General features: G+C 43.6%; 1 protein-coding gene across 1 annotated transcript in view; it reads right to left on the bottom strand.

Moving 5' to 3' along the window:
- The window catches only part of Scyl2 (SCY1-like, kinase-like 2), a 58,915-nt gene extending 58,557 nt beyond the window's left edge, over nt 1-358 (bottom strand). The window contains exon 1 of the mRNA XM_005374529.2: nt 87-358. The gene's annotated coding sequence lies outside the window, so the exon portion shown is untranslated. The remainder of the gene's footprint in view (nt 1-86) is intronic.
- Between the last annotated feature and the right edge of the window lie 13,295 nt (nt 359-13,653).

Genomic DNA, 13,653 nt, shown 5'->3' with positions numbered 1-13,653 from the left:
CCGGGCCCGGCCCACTCCGCTCGCCGCCGGACAGCCCAGCTCGAGCGCGGCCGGAGAGGAGGCGCCCGGGCCGGACCAGCGCTCACCTCTCCGCGCGGCTCCCGGGAGGGGCGGCCCTGGGGCTCGCTCCTCCGCCCCCTAAACGCCTCCTGGCTGCGCCTGCTCAGCCTCCGCGCCTCGCTGCCACCGTCCTCTTACTCCATTGCCTCTGCCCACGCCGTGGCCGCTAAGGCTGGAACAGGAGGAGGAAAAGGAGAAGGGAGGGAATGGACCGGGAAGGAAGAGTCTAGGAGAGGTAAGAAGGCTGAGAGACCTGCCGGCCCGTGCATGACGTCACTTCCGTCCTGTACGGAAGGGGCGGGGCCCGGACGTCTCTTCTTCCCAGGGACTACGGGTGAGGGGCGGGGCTAGCACGAATGGGCGGGGCTTCGAGCCAGGGCGTGGGGCCAGTACAAGCGCCGTTGGTGGAACGTTTGTCTCCGCGGTTCCGAAGTCTTCCCAGCCTTAGGAGCTTCTGGACGCAGGATGGAGTGGGCCGAGTTCCGTGATGGCTCTGCCAGGAAAGGAGGACAGATAGCCCTGTGGATTCCAGGCAAATGTATAGTGAAGGTGGAGACAGGTGAAGGGACCCTGTCCCTTTAAGGGCCTCGGGCCCCGCCCCTCTCGGGCCCCGCCCCCTTCCGGGACACGGACCCCAGACTGTACCCTCACTTTCCTAAAGCACCCTGCGAGGTCCGGGAGCGCAGTGCTGCTCAAACCCTAATATGTATGTATCACTGGGAGACTTTGTTAGGGTGCAGATTCTGATGTTAGCGTCGGAGAGTCTGGGTATCTAATGAATTCCCAGTTGAGGCCAAAACTGCTGTTGCCCAGACTACACTGACAGCAACCCCGGGGTACCCCGCCGGCTTATCTAATGAATCTTAGAGAGGTAGAGTGTCCGCGGAAAAATACCTAAATTTCACTTGTCGCAGCCTCTCAGCCTCCCCAAGCCCCAGCGCCTCCGCCTGCCCCGCCTGCCTGTCCCCGCGCAGGACGCAGTGTGCGGGGCTGAGATCTCCAGAGTGGACACAGGCGCCGCTTGTTACACAAAGAATTTCAGGGTGCTGGATTTTTATCTGACATTTTTGTCATAAACATCTTATTATGTAAGATTAGGCATACTGCTTACATTTACCCGTAGTCAAGGGAGAACAGACCATAAATTCTTAGATTCTAACCCTCCCCAAAAAATTTAGATAAGAAAGTATCTAGAAACAACAGCCTAGATGTTTCAACTTATTCTTTTTTCATAACATTTCTAATAAAAATGGGGTAGGGGAGAGACTGCTAACTGCGTTTCTTTTTGGAGTGTTAAAATTTGGTTGCTGCAGCTACTGGTGCTGCTGCTTCTCCTCCTGCTCCTCCTCCTCCTCTTTTTTCCTTTTATTCCTCTTCCTCTTTCTCCTCCTCTTCCTCTTTCCCCTGTCTTCCTCTTTTTCCTCCTCTTCCTCTTCTTCCCCTTCTTCAGGACACCTTCCATGTTACACCCTTACATCCATTTATTCTAATAACAGCCCACTACTACTCCATACTAAGGCTATGCCATAATTAACTGTTCCCCAGGTGATGCCGTTTTGATTATTCACAAGTTTTTGGTATTTCACAGCAATTTTTTTAAACAAGAACAGTCAACAGACAAACTGATTGGTTTTATTCACTTTCTTGCCCAGATCTCATTGAGGAACAGTTTGGTCACAATGACAAAAAAGAATAGATAACAAAGAGCCTGGTGAAACTACAGTTCTGTTAAAATCAAGAGTCAAGTTATTTCCCTTTCTTTTAAATGTGTTCTAAAGTAATGATCCTCAACATTAAGTATAGCTAGTAATTAACCATTTAGTATTACAGGTATATAAGCTCTGATAATGATGTGTTTTATAACAATAAAGCAAGTACCTAAATTTACTCTTTATTGGCAAATACTTGCAACTTTAGTTAATATGTTATGGTTTATATGAGACGGGAGGTGAAACTTTGTCGTTTGCAGTAGATAGGCAATCAAAAAGCATAAGGATGTCAAAACTGAAAAAAATTTTTTGTGTGTAATCTAAATTTATGACAGTAGCACACACGTGTAATCTCAGCACCCAGAAGGACGATGCAGGAGGAACAACATGAGCTTGAGGCCAGCCCAGGCTACACAGTGAGTTCAAGACCACCCTGAACTGTGTAGTGATAGTCTGTCACAAAAAATTATTTTTTAATTTTTAAAAGGAAGTTGAAGGGTTCACTGATGACATAAACACAAAAGAGCCTTTAGGGTTAGAGTTAGCCAAGATGCTGTAAAATATCATGGCTGGATCCTGGCAGAACTCATTGAATTAAACTTGAATATTCATTGTATTTTCAGTTTTTTCAGAAATCAATAAAAGAAATAGAGATAAAAACTAATCCACTTCTGCATTTTCTCTAAACCTGTTGTGGGGGATGTTATCAGATACCTTTTTCTGAATTTGTCAGGAAAATCTTTCCATCCTCTGAGGAACTGATGCACTTTCTAATTTTGGAAAATGACCTATCCATTGTAATAAAAGCCAAGGTTCTCTAGAAACTCAGCACACATTTTCTACTCTACCAAAGTAACTGTGGCACACTTAGAGTTAGCATATAATTTAAAGGGTATTTCCTTAGTCCGAAACTTACTAAAATTCTAAACTAATGTGCTTAAATTCTAAAGTAATGTACTTAACACAATCTGTTTTCAATCTAGAATTTTTCTTGGATTATTTCATTGATGATTTTTCCCTAACTCTGCCTTCTCTTAATTCTTTTAGATATATACTGGATTTTTGTTTTGTTTCGTTTTTGTGAGAGAGGGTCTTGCTATGTAGCTCAGGCTGGCCTCAAACTCGTGGCAGTTCTGCCTCAGCTTCCTGAGTACTTAGATTATAGCCTCCATCACCACGCCCAGCTTGGATCTTCTTAACTAGTCCTCCAATTTTTGTGCAATTATCCCTCTTACTATCCATCTTTTATTTTCTATCTACTAGTAGGTATCTTCAAACATATCCTCCAGACCCCCTGTTGATGCCTAAAAGCATATTTAGATCCTTAGTATGTGTCCTTTTACTTGACATCCAGTTCTTAATTTCTGCTTGCCTGTTTTGGATATCCCTGTATCTCTGCTAGGAACAGTGCCTACCTCATGGTCCTAAAAAAAATAAGAACAATTCAAACCCAAAGCTAGTACAAGAAAGGAGTTATAAAGATCAGAGCAGAAATCAATGAAATTGAAAACAACGACACAATATAAAGAGTAAATTAATTGACAAGTTGGTTCTTCAAAAAAATAAGCAAAATTGGCAGACCCTTAGCCAATCTTACAAAAAAAAAAAAATGAAAGAAGAGACCAAATCACTGCAATTAAAAATGAAAAAGGTGAAATCACAAAAACAGACAGGAAGACAATTTGTCTGTTGGCGGGGTTTGTGGTGGCCAGAACAGTATACGGGATGCAGAAAAACAATCCCAAGCACATTGAACTATTTGATCTTTGACAAAAGGATAAAAAACATACACTGTAGGAGGAAAGATAACATCTTTAATAAATGACACTGTGAAAACTGGCTATTCACATGCAGAAGATTGAGTCTAGACCAATATCTTTCACCATGTACTAAACTAAAATCAAAACGGATCAAAGAACTAAATATTAAAGCACTTAACCTGCTAGAAGATGAAATAGGTAAAACTCTTGAAATCGTAGGCATAAGCAAAGACTTTCTGCACAACACCTTGATTACACAGGAAATAGTACCAAGAATCAACAAATGTAATCATACAAATGAAAAAGCTTCTGCAAAGAACAGAAATAAAAACTAACTAACAGCATGAAAAGACAACCTGCAGAATGGGAAAAAAAAATTGCCAGCTACTCCTCAGACAGAGAAGTAATATTTAGAATATATAAGGAACTCAAAAAATTAGACAGTTCAAAATGAAATATCATATAAAATGGGCAAGTGAAATGAATAGACACTTCTCAGAAGAAGAAGTGGATACATGAAGAAACAGACATAAATATATGAGAAACTGTTCGACATCGCTGGCCATTAGAGAAAAATAAAGCCACACCGAGATTCCCTCTTACCCAAGAAAGAATGGCTATTCAAGAAATTAAATCATAACAAATGCTGGAAAGGCTGCAGGAAAGCGACCCTTCTACATTGCTGGTAGAATATAAACTAGTACAACCATCATGGAAATCAGTATGGAGATTCCTCAAAAAACTTAAAACTAGAAATTCTGTTTGACCCAGCTATTCCCCTTCCAGGTATCTTCCTAGGTTTTTTTGTTGTTGTTGTATTGTTTGTTTTTTGTATTTGTTTGTTTTTTGAGACAGGGACTCACTTATGTAGTCCAGGCTGACCTGGAACTCACAGTGATCCTGTCTCAGCTTCCTGAGTGCTGGGATTACAGATGTGCACCACCACACCCAGATCCAGGTATCTTCCTGAAAGATTTAAAGATATATTACAATGATCCGTGCATACCCATGTTTATAGTAGCACAATTTATAACTAAATCTTGGGATCAGCCTCTGTGTCTGTCAATAGATCAATGCATACACAAAATGTGGTACTTATGAACAATGGACTGCTACTTTGCTGTACAGAAGGACAGACTTGAGTCATCTGTAGGAAAATGGGTGCATCTGGAGACCATAACATTAAGTGAAATAAACCAGACACACAAGCTGAAATTCGACATGGTTTCTCTTATATGAGAAACCCTAAATATAAATAAAAAGCAAAACAAAAGATAGTAGAAGGTAGATCTTTCTCAAATGGGAGGAAGCAAGAGATGGGAGGGTGAGGGAAGAAGATGGAAAGAAGGAGATGAAAGAAAAATAATAAAGGTGGGCGGTGCACACACACCAGCTCCCCACAAAGAGTGTAAGTAAACATCGTGTACTACGCACATGTACTAGTAAAATATTTAAGTATAAGTTAAGTTAGCATGTAAAAAAGAATAGTGCCTAGCACTAAATAGGTCTCCATAAATATTTATTGAATGAATGTTCACACTGTGTTCCTTCAGTGCTCTTTGTCCTTTGCACTTTTTCATAATGCATCTCTCTATATTAATTGCTAAGTTGGTAACCTTCCTTCACCCTCTTTCCCTGGCTCTCCTACTTAGGGTGTGGCAGCAGAAGAGGCACCATTCGTTCTGTATCTTTTTCCAGCAGCTGGTTCAGGGCCCTACCCAGACATGGGTGTTAAGCTGTTGGCTTAACAGCTGGTTTATTAGAGGCTATTCATGATCTCGAGTATTTACTTAAAAATGTTAATTTGACTTAGTTTTTTTTTTAATTTGACTAGTTTTGATCCATCATGCAGAGGTAGCAAAACTCAGATGCCTGTAGACAGCCAGTATCCAATTATCAGATGTAGAGGCAGGGGGGATATATGTATATATATGTATTATTCTTTCCTGAAACATATAGGCTATTTTAATTCTTCCTACTTAATACAGAGAGACTTGCTGGGAAATCAAGTTTGCCAGTACCACAAAATGGCGGCCAACGGTATCACTGCCTGGGTTACAGTGGAGAATGGTGTGGGGTTGTGGTGGCCGGAAGTAGCTGCCACTCCAAGTTGCTGTGCCTGACAGCATATAGAGAGCCAGTGACACAGGTGGTAACAGAATTTACGACAGACAAGGAATATGGGAAAGACAAGGGTGTATTCAGATCACTGGGTACTGTGTCAAGCACAGCAGGTGCGTTTCCAAGGGTGCAAGTGTACAGCCGGGGAGAGAGACTGGGCTTTTCCTAGGGGAATGAACACATGGGAACGGGTCTGAGTTGGCAGATGCGGGCATCTTAGAAATGAATTTCCCAGGGCGTCCTGTTCTTTGTTAATCTTGCGTTGTAACTAAAGTTGCAGATCAGACTTGCGAACTGTCGAGGCCTCTTGCTTAGTCCTAAAAAAAAGACCTTTAGACTTGGACAAAGGTATCTGTATGTTTTAACCTTTGGGGAAAGATACATTACCTCAGGGGAGGAAAGGACGGTTTTTGTATTTAGTTTTATCTTGTGCTGTTTTTAGTCCTCATTAACCCAGTGCTTTATGACTGTCCAGTAGGTACTGGGCAGAAGTGTGTTGTCAGAGGTTTGGGTGCCGAGGATTTTTACATTTTGTGACCACAGAAACGAGATGGCCCTCATTTATATCAGCTGATTTTGGTGAGGCATTAGTTTAGGCCCAGAACTGTGACAGTCTGTGATATTTTTAAATAGAAGTTTAAAAACCTGAATCAAACATCAAATTGAAATTGAAATCCTCCCCGCCCCCCAGACAAGGTCTTGCTAAATCACTAAGTTGCCCAAGCTAAAACGTACAAACTTCCAATCCTTCTTCCATGGCATCCCAGAGTGCAGTGGGGTTACAGTATGCACCATCACATCTGGCTCAAAAATCTCAATGTTAGCCAGACATGGTGGCACATGCCTATAATCCCAGGACTCAGGAAGCTGAGGCAGGAGGATAGCCTTGAGTTCAAGGCCAGCCTGAATTACATAGGGAGACCTTGTCTCAAAAAACTAAAAAAAGGAGTTGGGGATTTAGCTCAGCGGCACAGCACCTGCCTGGCAAGTGCAAGGTCGTGAGTTCAATTCCTGGTACCAGGAAGAAAAAACAAAACCAAAACAACAACAACAACAAAAACCTAAAAACATTCCAATTTTAATACAAGATTGTGTGTGTATGTGTGTGTGTGTGTGTGTGTGTGTGTGTATTTTACTGGGTAGTGAACTCATGGGCACATTACCACTGAGCTACATCCCCAGCTCTGTTTTCTATTTTTCATTCTGAAACAAGGGCTCACTACACTGCCCAGACTGGCCTCACCCTGCCATTCTCCCTCAGTTTCCCAAGTACCTGGATTATAGATGTGCACCACCATGCCCAGCTACAAATTCATTTTTCTCAAAGTACTTTATAACCAAATAAATCATAACTTTGGTCTATAGGCCATCAGCTTAGAAGCTCTGCTAGAAATTTTCTGTAATTACTGCTTTTGTAATTTTGTTAAACTGAAAGGTAAAATAAAACATTAATTCTAATCTGATGGCTAGGATGATGACAAACTGAATTAACAATAAAAAAGACCAGACACTAAAGATTAATTTAATACTGTATTTTAATTTAAAACAGTAACTCTTCAAGAAACTGAAAAAAAAGAACCTGTGTTGCCCTACTCGCTAATTAGTAATCTCACATTTTCTGGGTTGTACAAAACAATTTATTAGCATGATTAATAGTTGGATTTTTTTTTAATCAATTTAACATTTGCTTTAAAATCTGGTTAACTGCTGGGCATGGTGACACACACCTATAATTCTAGCACTCGGGAGGCTGAGGCAGGAGGATGGCCATGGGTTTGAGGCTATCTTGGGCTACACAGTGAGTTCAAGACCAGCCTGAACTACATAGCCAAGACTCCCTCTCAAAAAAACAAACAAAAAAATTTAAAAGCTGGTTAGTACTACTTTATAGTCAATATAATCAGAAAATAAAATCAATTTAGTTTATAACCCTGATATCTATTTTAAGGACAATTTTGAAAGAGAAATTATAATATGACAAATTTAAACTTTCCTAGCATTTATTCAATAAATTACTACTAAAGTAGTTTTCTTTCGTATTATTTAGAAAGGTAAGAATTTTATAATATTGGTTGAGTATATGTGTTTACCAATCTTTATATTTGCATTCTTTTTCTTTCTAAACTGTGCAAAATGTTTGGAAACAACAAACACTGTTATGTATCTTTCAACTGCTACACCTCCCTTTCCTGAAAAATATTTTGAAGCCTCCTGTCAAAATCTTTGGCTGGGCATGGTGGCGCATGCCTGTAATCCCAGCACTTGAGAGGCTGAGGCAGGAGCACTGTTGCAAATTCAAGACCAGCCTGGGCTACAAAGTGAGCTCAAGGCCAGCCTGAGCTGCATAGCGAGACTCTTGTCTCAGAAAGACAGAAAAATAAAAAATATATAAAATCTTCAATTAAGTAAAGAGGGACATATTGTTATTTCTAACACTGGCCAAAACAGAAAGAGTTTATATCTACTTGAGCAAGTGACTGTTTATGTCAGATAATTTATAACTAAAAATTGCTTCACATATTTGCCCTTGGTAATTTAAGAAGTGAGAGCACATCCATATTATAAGCTGGTATTCCTTATTAATCACTGGATTGTCATTGGCTCTAACAAAGGAAGCCATTGGATATGAACTACAAGATCACTGGTTTCATTTACATGAATTTATGTTCATCATCCTCTCCCTGCACAAGTCAAAGTTCTATCACATCCATTTTATAATCACAGTTTCTACTGATGTTTTTACTCCTGCCCTGAAGAATCCAGTCCAGCAGGGGAGAGACACACGAAAGAAAAAAGTTTCAGTTCAATGAGACAAACCCTGGCATGAAATCAGCCTAATTTGCGGAGACATTTAGGAAACCCTATGATAGAGGAGAAATACAACTCCCAACCTGTTAGATGTCAGATGTGCTGAAGTCAAAGAACAAATTCCAAAAGACAAAGGAGGTGAAGGGGAGGAAAGGTTTATGGAGAGATAGCTCCTGAGAGACAGGAGGGGTCCCGAAAGCGAGTTGCCACTGAGGCCCTTTTTAAAGCAAAGTCGGGGCTGGGGATTTAGCTCAGCGGCAAAAGCGCCTACCCGGCAAGCGCAAGGTCGTGAGTTCGGTTCCTGGTACCAGAGAAAAACCAAAAAAAAAAAAAAAAAAAAAAAGCAAAGTCACAATCTGAGTACAAAATAGGTCAAACTACAACCAACCAACAGGATTATAAGTGCAGGTACTTGACTAATATTGATCCAGCAGGGAATACTGATCACAGTGCAGAGGTACAGGGAAAGAAGGCAGGCATTTGGGGGAAGGATGGCTCCGGATGCTTTGGTCACCCATCTGACCAAGAGATGCCTGTCCGGCGCTAACTATAATATAATCCCAAATTGCTGCTGACCACTTAAGGAGGCACGTAGGTCTGGCCACTGCATCTTCATTTTGAGGCCTGGACTTCTTCAGATGCGCATCCAGCCACAACTCTGACATCTTTATTTTCTGCTGACTTCCTTGACAGCCCAGTCCCCATCTGACTGTATCTTAATTTCTACCTAACTTAGCTGCCTGTAATACCTATAAGCTGTATACCTGCCTTTTTATTCCTAACTCCAAAAGATCTGTCGCTCCTGGAAAACCAGCTGGGAATTATAGATATAAAATCTTCAGTACTATTGGGATTTCAGCAGAGAAAACAGATGTGATGTTCTCTCCCGTGAGGGCCAAAAACAAAAGAACAGCAGCCTCCAAAGCTGAGGACCAGAAAGCTTCAGGTCTTGAGAGGAGCTAGCTAGTGAGTAAAACATGAGGACCTAGCCAGGCCTGGTGGTGCACACCTGTAATCCCAGCATCCTGAGAGGCTGAGGCAGGAGCATCACAAGTTCTAGCCTAGCCGGAGCAATTTAGTGACTTAGTAAAATCAGTCGCAAAATAAATTACATACATGCATACAGATGGCTGGGGAGGTGGCTCGGTGGGAATGCCCTGGGTTCAATCCCCAGTATAAAAATAAAAATGTCTGCACTGCTTCTGTAGTCAGCTGGCAAGTTTCCCTTTTCACAACAAGACATGGAAGACCCAAAGGGCGGAACTATCCCTTCGTTCAAGTCAAGAACAGTGTAGTGACACCAGCAAAGAAACAGGATTCCATTAGGTGTCTAAGCAGGAAACTGACAGCGGCCACACTGCTGCTGCGGGCTTCTAGGTAGAAACGGCAGGTCATCCGTAAGAGACAGGCAGCCAGGCTGCCATCAGTCACCTTTCTGCAAGGCTGGGATTTGGACGGAAATGTTAGGCAACACACCGAAGAGCTGTAAGTAGAAAAGGAGGGAAGGAGGCAGAAGGAAGACAGGGAGGAGAGGTATCTGAGGATTACCAAGAATTCAAAGAAGGCGGGAGTGTTTGTCAGCAGGTGTGAGGTCCTGGGTCTGATCCTAGCACAAGGAAGTGGGGTGGGGGAGCATATAGGTTATCACTCTGGAACCCCAGCCAAGAAAATATTTGAGAAAACAAGTAAGAAGCAGAAAGCAAGCAGCTCCCCACGCTGGGGAAAGGCAAGAGCAAACACCGGTGTCCGTGCACTCTGATCTTTGCTCCGCTCTCTCGCTCCCCTCCCAGTCTGCACGCACACCACACGTGTGCATACACACACACACAAACTCTAAGGGCTCCGTAAATAAAAGTTAAGAAGAAAAAAATCCTACTGTAGAGGGATATTATAACAAATACTGATCTGTCTCAATGGTACCGGGACAGAGTGGGAAAGGTACCCTGAGTTGAAGGGCAGCAGCTATGCACAAAGGGGCTCAAGGGCATCCAGAGGAGTGAGTCTCTGAGGTGTGTGGGGGCTGAGAATGCCAGGACCCTAACCTCTTTATCTGGTTGGGACAGGCAGGTGAGAAGGGGAACAACATGTGTGGAATAAACACTGCATCTGGGTCAGGGACACAGCTGGTGTAGGTGAGAATCCTTCACTGAAAATCTGAAATGCTCTCAAACCTCAAGCATCCACCAAAAAGAAGAAACAAAATCTGAAACACATCTGGTCCCAAGCACTTTAGATAAAGTATACTCAACCTGTATTTTATTTCAAATAATAATAAAACCACCCAGTGTGGTGATGTACACATGTAATCACAGCACTCAGGAGGCTGAGGCAGGAGGATTGCTATTTCAGCCTTAGACTTAGTGAGATCCTGTCCCAAAAAAAAATAAACAAGGGCTTGGGATGTAGCTCATTACGAAGGCCCTAGGTTAAATCCCTAGTACAGCAAAGACAGGAAAAAAAAAAAATATATATATATATATATATAGTATATAGCTGGATGTGGTGGCACCTGCCTGTAATCCCAGCACTGAGGGGACCGAGACAGAAGGATCGCCATGAGTTCAAGGCCAGCCTGGGCTACATAGTGAATTCAAGGCCAGCATGAACTACATAGCAAAAGCTTGTTTACAAAAGAAAAAAAAATGTACAAATATATATTATATAGATGTAATAAGTGGAAATTAGGGTCTGCTTTACATAAATGTTTAATTCTACAGATCACTTAGCCAAAATTTTCACATATGGTTTTCCTGCTAAAATGGGTACCATTTCCAAGTAGGAATTTAGAAAGAACGCGCATTTCCTCTCTCCTCTTCCTCGTCACTTCGCCTCGCTCCATTTTTTTCCTTCTTTACCCTTTCAGCTTCCTCTAAGTAAGTGAATGAAGCCTCCTTCCTGCACGTGGGGCAGAAGTTAGAAATTCCTTCTTCATTTCTCTAGTCCGCCGCATGTCACAAGTGGCAGCGTCATAGAGCAACATATTGGTTCAAGTTCTGCAGAGGCCCGGAAGGGAGAAAGGGAAGTCGACCCGAGGGGGCCGGCTGCGGATCGAGGAAGCAGAAAGCGGGGCTCTGGGGACCTGGGTGGGAAAAAGGGGGCAAGGAGTCTCCCGAGGCAGATCTGGGAGCTTTGCGCAGGGGCTGGAACGCACGGAGCTTGTCCGTTCCGGGTTCCCTGCGCCGCCTCCCGTCTGGAACGTTTCTCTTCTGAGTCTCCCTGTGACTTCCTCCCTCACACTCATTCAGACCTCTGCTCAGACCTTTCCTAAAGAGGCAAGACTCCCGCGACAGCTGCCCACATGCGTCCTCCTAGCCCCTTACCCTGCCGTATGTTTTATTATTGCTGTTATTTGAAAGGACCATAGGGTTATCGCAAACCTCCCTAGGAAGCCTAGGCTGGCCTCCAATTTGCAATCCTCCTGCCTCAGCCTCCCAAGTAGCTGGGATTACAGGGGTGCGCCACCACACCCGGGAGCTTTTGTGTTTTCTTTCGTCACTTACACCTACCTAGAATTCTGTCACGTACTTGCCGATTTGCTGTTGTTGTTTTGCAGTACTGGGGGTTGAACCATGGCCTTGTGCGTGCTCGGAAGCACTCTGCCCATGAGTCACTCCCCGGCTCCCAGTATATTTTGTGTAACTGTCTTTCTGTTCTTTGAGACTATGAACTTTAGGAAGTGGATCTGCCTTTTCATCCCCCGGTACACACCCGAATACAGCGATCACTTTTTGAGAGAATGAATTAAAAGAGACATCTCCATGCTGAAATATGACGGACAGGCAGCCTGGGAACCAGATAAAGGTGCTGTACCGACCCAAGTGCGACCCTGGTGGGGGCAGGGAGTACTGCCTGTGGCAATGTCAGCCACGGGATTATCTCTCCAGGTGCGTGTTGTAGTCTGGGATTACCTCTGGTGTAACCAAAATTGGAAAAGGAAAATTTACTTAAGAAAATGTTTGCAAATAAGGAGGGGAAGAGGGGTTGAAGGGTGGGTAGGGTAATGGGGAATAAAAAAAGAAAAAAAAAGAAAATGTTTTAGTGTACTGTTTTGTTTTGTTTTTTGAGACTGGGTCTCACTATGCAGTTCAGGTTGGCTTTGAACTCACTCTGTAGCCCAGGCTGGCCTCCAACCCAAGGCAATCCTCCTGCCTCAGCCTCCTGAGTGCTGGGATTACAGACATGCGCCACCACGCCCAGCTAGTGTGCTGTATTTTGGAGCCATCATTTACATAGGGACCGTGTAATTACAATGTAGGATTATTTAGACAAGTGTTATTATAGAAATACAAATAATTTTTATTATTATAGGCACGCATTTCACAATGGACTGCTTAACCTAGTTGCAAATGAAGTACATACACAGAAGAAACTGGATTTTAAGAATGCTAAAAAACTCTGACGTATTCATAACCTTTATGACTGCTGCAGCGAAGTTGGTTGAGAAAATGCCAAAAATGAGGATGTACTAAAAATATGTTATAGCTTGGTGTGCTGACGAAAGCCTGAATCCCAGCCCTCAGGAGGCTGAGGCAGGAGGATCACTGCCAGTTCAAGGCCAGCCTGGGTTACACAGCAAGACCCTGTCTCACAAAACCAAAAATAAAGAAATAAATAGATAAGGGTATGTTACACACGGTGATAATATGTAAATTACTTTTTAATATCCGCAGGGCAAGTTCTTTTCGGAAGCCTTCTGATTACCTTTCTTCTCAGGAGGTGAACACTCGCCTTGCTGGCGGGGTTTGTAGCCTCTTTCTTTGCTCTCGCGCTCAAGGCTGTTTCTGCTGTTCTTTTTCTTATTTTTTAATTCTCTCCTCCCCGCCCCCTCCTTTCTGGGGCAAGACTCAAGTTTCAGGAGGCGCTTCGCGCCTTCGCCCCTCCCCGGAGGCGCCTCATTCGGCCTCCACGGCAGCTTCTAGGATTCTTTTCGTTTTTTTGTCTTTTCCTTGAGATGTAAGCCTCGTCTCCCTCCTTATCTCCTGGTCCCACGCACCAGGATCGGGTCTCCACCGCCCCGCTCCGGGTCCCTCCGAGGCTCCTCCCTCCGCGACCTCGGCTCCCTGGCTTTTGCCTTCCCTTTTCGCGCCCCGCTTCAGGCTCGGGTCCCTCCGTCCCTCCTCGGCCCTCTCCGCCAGGCCTCGGGTCCCTCCGCCAGGCCTCGGGTCCCTCCGCCAGGCCTCGGGTCCCTCCGCCAG

The sequence above is a fragment of the Chinchilla lanigera genome, unplaced genomic scaffold (assembly GCF_000276665.1).
Source record: "Chinchilla lanigera isolate Chin_1 unplaced genomic scaffold, ChiLan1.0 scaffold00004, whole genome shotgun sequence".
Taxonomy (NCBI): Eukaryota; Metazoa; Chordata; class Mammalia; order Rodentia; family Chinchillidae; genus Chinchilla; species Chinchilla lanigera.
Note: the sequence above shows the minus strand (reverse complement) of the source record. Positions and strands in the feature narration are given on the sequence as shown.